Source organism: Heterodontus francisci, chromosome 11 (genome assembly GCF_036365525.1).
Source record: "Heterodontus francisci isolate sHetFra1 chromosome 11, sHetFra1.hap1, whole genome shotgun sequence".
Classification (NCBI taxonomy): Eukaryota; Metazoa; Chordata; class Chondrichthyes; order Heterodontiformes; family Heterodontidae; genus Heterodontus; species Heterodontus francisci.
In genome coordinates this window covers 39,881,524-39,888,923 of record NC_090381.1, presented here as the reverse complement: position 1 = coordinate 39,888,923, position 7,400 = coordinate 39,881,524, and positions in this window count along the sequence as shown.

Here is a 7,400-nt window from a genome sequence, read left to right as displayed (position 1 = left end):
GTTGTAACTGTCCGTCCCTTTTTCTTTCCTTTCCTCTTTCTTCTTTTTCAAGTTCCAGTTACCTCATTTGTAACTGAATACTAACTAACTCAATCTGAGGGCTACCAAGATCACTCTTTTCTTCATCAAGGTTAAAATGCTGAGCCAACACTTAAATGCTTTCTGCTTTTTTAACTTTTGATCTTAAACTAACCCCCAATTGCTCTGCTACAGCCATTAACGCATCCACTGTTAACTGTGTTAAATCATTGAGAGTCAAATTTTCTCTCTCCACAAAGGCACTAAAAGTAGACATGTTGACTTTCCCTCATAAGTATAGCAAAAGTAATTGTGAAATCATGTCCATTTAAATTCCAGCAAATTCCAAAATCCCCATTTTACAGCCTCAGAGTTCATATCCTGGACCCAGCCCCTAGTTTGTTACAACCTCAGTGAGACCATTAATGTTAAAATACGAGATATGAACCTCCAGACCAAATTAAAGAATTACATGACAAGATTTCATGTTTTAAGACTTTTATTCTAACAACTAAACTAGAAGAAATCCCGTTAATGAAATAGTACGTTGCAAGTAGCTGATGCCCCAAATTAAAAAGAAAAGCAGTTTCTTTACTTATTAAAATACTTGAGAACCTCACACCACACTTAGACATTACACAGCCCTCTTTGATGGCGTAATCTTTGCAGTTAAAAGTACCAAATTCCTCCCAATTGCTATGGGTTAGATCTCCCAGACCTTTCTCAAAGTAAATGTCCTCTTTGCTCACTTCTCTGAGCACTTTCGACCCAGATGCTTGTGAAAAAGGTGATTCCTGGTGATCATGTTCGTTGTTTACTTTCCCAGAACCGTCACCTTTCAAAACAGGTTCCAGTCTTCGTAGCCTTTTGCTGTATCACCTTTTCCTCCTGACAGCAGCTGTTCCCTCTCTCTCCCTTGAGGCTGCCATCTCTGGTTGTTTTCCTTTCTTACAGCCTGCCTGCCTTTAGAAAATCTGTTAAATGTATCTGGAATCAAAAGTCAATAGTTCATTGTCCTTTTCCAACATGAAAAGTCCAGAAGTTTCGTTTCAGCAGAGCTACCCGAACTTTTCATTGCTTCTAGGTGTTAACAGCTGCCTGGTACATTTGCATCCTCAGAATCACAGACTCCTTGCTTACGATCCAAAAGTCTGGGAGGGTGAAACCCATTGTTTTCCAGGTGTTATCTCCCTGAAGTCTCTGCTTTTCAAAAAGTCTTTGATCTGGGATCTTTGTTGCCCTGGGAACCAAGATTTCTGTCTTTTCTTTAAGCAGAATTAATGTGAGGTCACCTGACTTTTCTGACTCCATCTTAAACTCTAAAAAAAATCACACTTTTAAAACATAATCCTTGTACAAAATCTCGTGTTCATAACAATGCCAGCTCCACGGTATGGCCTCATCCATGAGTTCTGTGGAGCAATGGGTAGACAAGATGGCTCTAAGTTGGCTGGACCCATAGTGAGGTGTTCAACCACTCCAGGTAAGCAAGGAAGAGTAAGTGGACCTTGAAAGGGTTGAGCAGTTGGTACTGAAGCATATAGGGTCTCTTCTCAGGGTACTCCTTGCATTGATGATGGATCCTCTGCAGCTTTGGCCATGACACCAATGCTGCATGAAGCTCTGATGACAGAGGTTGCCCCTGCACAGATGCAGGTGACCGCCCCCCCCCCCAAGTGCCGGGCCTCTCTAGAGCTCAGGCACCCAGAGGACGTTCGCTACGGCCATCTCATGCACCAGAGTAGGACAGGCAGCAACTTAACCTCCATACCAACTGCAGAAGCTAGGAGAGCACAACGTAGGAGCACCCAGAAGTGTTTGCATAAATCCACCTGTTAGCACTTGGGGTCTCACTGAGCGGTAGATTTTTGCTGAATGCCAAAGCATTAGATCTATTTGGAAAATTAAAGGTCCTGCAATGCTTTTTTAACAGTTTGTCCCTTCATTTCTGCACCAGTGGGCTGTTACCAGAGGGTGCGCACTTGAGATAGAAGGCATGAAAATGTGAACACGGAATGAGGGTAATGGTGAATGTAGCCCTTGAATGAAGTAATGACATGGCCAGTGAGATGGTAAGGGCATTTAATGAAAGGTCATCAAGGCTACCTCAGGGAGAAGACTGATTCCTCTAAAGTGGTGTTTAATAGTCTCTCAGGAGAAACGTGTGCGTATGAATGAGTCGCGTGTCTCCCTGGCATGCATGTCAATACCTGCTGACATCGGACCCACGGGTGCATTTCCATTGGCCTCTAAACTCATCCTCAGAGGAGGAGGTGGCGCACTCGATGTGGCCACCATCTCCAATTTAACTTCCCTCTGGTGTGCCGGGTTGTGCAGATAGCAGCATACCACCACCGTATGTGAGCCCCTTGATGTGATGTCTTGCAGAACTACCCCATTCTATCCAGGCATCGGATCCTCATTTTCAGAAGGCCAATGGCTTGCTCGATGGTCGCCCTTGTAGTTACATGGCAGCGATTGTATGTCTCCTCTGCCTCAGTGTTGGGGTTCCACACAGCAGTAAGTAGCCATGTCTTTAGTGCATACCCCTTTTCACCCAGTATCCATCCATGAAGGCGCTCATGCAGCTTGAAGACATGAGGCACCTGAGACTGCCTAATGATGAATGAGTTGTGGCAGCTTCCCAGAACTGTGCACACACCTGCAGGATATTTTTGCGGTGGTCGCAGACTAATTGAACATTCAGCGAGTGGAACCCCCTCCTGTTCATGAAGGCTCCTGGCTGCTCTGCGGGAGCCTTATGGCCACACGCATGCAGTCAATTACCCTCTGCACCTGAGGGAATCCAGTGATGGCACCGAACCCTATCACCCTTTCAGCCTGACTGGCTTAATGGGTACAATATCTCATGTACTGCCCTGCCCTCTGGTACATGCCATCTGTCACCTGCTTGTTGGGCCGCAGACTGGGAGATCCCACAGATATCTCCAAAGGATTGCTGGAATGATCCTAAGGTGTAAATGTTAAGCATCAGGGAGACCTTCACTGCTACAGGCAATGCGTTGCCACCACATCCTGTTAGCCTCAATTTCTCTGCCAGCATTCCCCACAATTCTGCTACCACTTGTCTGGACAGACTGAGTTTTCGGAGACACTGGTGCTCCTATATCTCCATGATGCAGAGCCTTTGGCTGTAATTTTATGCCACCCCAACGAGCCAGATAGTGGCAAGGGGTGGCGTACAATGGAGCGGGTGGCTCCGGAAGGCTTTCCTGACCCGCTCCCGCCTCTGCCCTCCCCCTTTATGTAGGGTGGAGAGGGCGAGAAACGGCCCACCTGCCCCAGGCCAATCAAGGTCCTTAAGTGGCCACTTAACGGTCACTTAAAGGCCTTCGTCCACCTCCACATGGATTTTACGTATGGCAAGCAGGTGTCCTAGAGCCCTGAAAAGCCACCTGTGAAAACCATGTGGCTGCGATTGTCGCCGGGGCGGGGGGGGCCCTGCTCATTGAACACAGGGTGCCTGATGGAGGGCCGCCCCCACTACCCCAACCAGCACCCAACACTCTCCCCCTTCCCCCCAACTGACCACCCTTGCCTCGCCATGGCTCGACCGATTACCCCCAGCGAGGCAACCAAAACCCACCGGTCTCCCTGGCTCCATGTCTCCGGCCGGGCTGCAGTCCCAGCAGTGGCCACCGCTCCTATTAACGGTGCTAGGACTAGGAGCTGCCAGCCCGCTGATTGTCCAGCAGCTCAATGAGGCGGGACTTCCTTCCTCAAGTGGGTGGAAGTCCCGTCTCAGAACAATTAAAGCCTGGGACCTGTAAACTGAGGGTCAGATCCCCAGGCAAGGCAGATCCTGTCCGCCCAATGTGAAATCCCGGCCTTTGTCTGTAAACTCTTTCAGTTGGGTAGTGCCTTCTGCCCTAGGGGCCCTCTTTGTCTGCATCCCCTTGCATGTTCATGATGCTGGTGCTCCTCTGGCTGTCGCAGCCCTGCTCCATGTGGCTGAATCTGCCTCTGTCTCCCAATCGCCTCCTCACCGGAGCAGTCAATGAGTGCAGAGCACCCATTGAGAATTGAATTGAGGATCAAAGCTTCTCAAACCCCCTTGTGCTACCTGCACAAGCTGAAGTGGACCTGGGAGACACCCTTCCAATAAATTCCCTCTGATATGGGCTCAAACTGTGCAATTTCTCCAACTTTTCAATCCTTAGCTTAACTGAACCTCAGCCTGCCTATTTGACAACGCAGCTGTACTCAATGGTTGCCACTTCTAGCCATCTGTCACTGAGTTCTTGCATCCTTTGAGCAGGTGAGCTGCTGATGCTCTGTGGAACCCATGCAATCCAGGGAAAATTTAAAATTCTCTTCAAAATCGCTGTTAATTGGCTGTTTAACAGCCTCAACTGCCTGCCCACCGCTGCCCTGCTTATTCTCCATCCCAATCCTGATTTTTGCCTGGCAGTGGAAAGACATTGGGGCTGGTAAAATTCCAGTTATGGACATTTATTTGACTAAATCTGGCTTTCGAGGTATTTATTAAAAATAAGTGCTTCAGGGTTATGGGTGATGTTGGCAAGATGACATTTTGTGTCCATCTCTGTGAAGGTGGTTGGTGGGACTTCTCCTTGAATCACTGCAGTCTGCTCTCACAATGGTGCCAGGGAAAACGGCTAAGATCTCAATACCACAGATATGATCAGGTCAATATCTGGTACAGTATTCTATATCAAACAGAAAGGGGCTGCCAAAGAAGGTCACGGCCAAATTACAGTAATGGAATTACAGTCGATAGCTCCAGGTGAGAGGTTGGACTTGAATGCTTTTCTTCCATGAGAAAGAATAGAAAGAAAAATAGAAATGAAAAGAAAGACAGACTTGCATTTACGTAACACCTTTCATAAACTCAGGATATCCCAAAGCACTCTACAGCCGATGAAATGCAGTACCGTTGTACTGTAGGAAATGCAGCAAGTGCCCACAGACAGCAATGTGACAATGATATTGATTAAGGGGTAACTATTAGCCAGGACACGAGGGATAACTCCCCTACTCTTCTTCAAAATGGTGGCATGGGATCTTTTATGTCCACCTGAGAGAGGAGACAGTGTTTGGTTTAATGTTTCATCTCAAAGATAGCACCACTAACAGTACAATGTTGAACTGTCAGCTTAGCTTTCTGTGCTCAAGTCTCTGGAGCATGACTTGAACCCACAGTTTTCTAACTTAGAGACCAGAGTGCTATCAACTGAACCACATACTCTGGGAAAATTAGTTGACTGTCTTTATTGGCATCCAAAGAGACATTAAGGTGGATTTTCAACTTAGCACGAAGGTGTTACAAAAACAAACAGGCTTGATGAAGGACACCTGAAATCTACACTGAGCAATTGCCTGTCGTAACTGTTCGGAGTTTCCTATGAATCAATACCAGTATCTGCAGATGATTGAAATGGCTCGATGACCCAACTACCCAATATAACTAGCATGCTGAATAGGTTATAAGCTATTGGCAAATGGTTAGTGCTATCTAATTAATATATAAGCAGCTACCTATTCTAATTGTTGACAGTGTAAGTGGTGGGGACTTAACTTTTAAGTGAGGTTTGCCTCTGCTGTCCTCTTGGCAGCAGATCACAATATAATTATACTCATTTTATAACCACTCAATGACCTATTTTTACATGTGCACTACACACTGGTGTAACTAAATATAAATGTTATTTTCTATATCAATCTATTAAAAGTATAAAGGCTGAGCTGTCTAAGTGTGTTGCAAGGTTACTGTTCCACTATTCTGTGCGAAAGTCAAGAAAAATTTTTGCTTGGTCATAATTTGGGAGGATCTGACTGCAGCTGTTTGGTGACGAATGATGATATAAGGAAACAGAATCTAATCTGACTACACTATTCCTATTAAATGAAACAGATTATGTAGGGCAGCACTCATGATGTTACTTTAAATATCTTTATCCAACAATTTTTTGAAGGGAATAAAAGTAAAAATTCAAAGCTGTATATGGTCATGCACAATTCAATTATTTTACAAATGGCTTTACCCTTAAGTATTCCTTATTAAACTGGTTTTAATGATTTATTATTTGAACTATGGAAAATTTCTTGTCAAAATTTGTACCTAGGGTGGGCCGACCTCCTGATTAAAGACAGAATTTCCTCACTGTCTCTGAGTTTGGGATTTTTACTGTAGCATTGCAACAGAGTTCTTGGCCGACCACTAACACCACCTCCCTTGTCCGTCCTCATAGCAACGTAGCATTTTAGAGCCACTGAAGTGTGCCAGCCCACACATGGCTTGCCAGGTTACTTATTAAAACTAATTTCCAAATGTACATTTTAATAGAATCTTTGGATCCATGTCCACCTACTGAACCTTATTGACTTTGAGCACTAATATTGGAGGGAGGTGGTACTTGTGTGTGGGGGGTGGTGTTGGGTGGTGGCGGGAAGGAGGGGTTGGTAGATGCTTGTATACAGTTAGTTATGGAGGGAAATCACTGGCTTGGCAATTCCCCAAAAACAATTCAAACATTTTATTTTATAAATAGCTATTACTTCATCTCATCTGTCTTTGCTTCTGGAAAAAGTTCAGCCTTCAGGCGCCAGCTTTTCTGGTTATATTTCTGTTCCAGCATTTTTAGCTACTGCTTCCCTCCAGCAGTTGAAAGGTCAAAGATAAGAGGACCATAACTACAAGGTTAAGGAATGTAGCACATACAGTTGGGGAAACTTTTTTACAAAGAGAGTTGTGATGAAATGGAATTCATGCCCAACAGTGATAGTAGAGGCAGAATCTATATCAATATTCAAGGGTTAGATTGGTTAGATGATTGAAAGAGAAATGGTTTAAAAGGACTTGGGAAACAGGATTTGTAAATGTGATTCAGATTATTTAACTTGTATTGAGGGTAAATGTCAACACAGACTGGTTGGACCAAATGGCCTGTTGTCATGTTTTTGTAACTTGGATCTATTTCTTGTTAATTCTGAAGCCTGAATATCTTGGTATACTGGTCACTACTCAGCCCCAATACTCTGACTCAACTCTGTGCCACTGTACTTTGGTTATAGTCGAGCCTTGTACTCTTGGCACAAGATATGGACCAGCGGCACTGATGGAGGTGACAGTGACCTGCAACTTCTGGCATGGCTCACGCAGCTCACCATCTTGAGAATGGTGCTCCAGTGGGCGTCCCCTGGGTGTGCCAAAAGCAACTGAAGTTGTTCTATCATGACGTCCCACAGCCCAACCGACAGATGTGATGCCCAGTTTCCAAATTTGAACCATACAGGTCCATTCAACAAATTTGATTGACACTCACAAAAGATCAATCATTCAGCTGCAAGGTGGTCCCAGCACTAACGTTACTTAAAGGGTCAGGCACTTAACTTGAAGG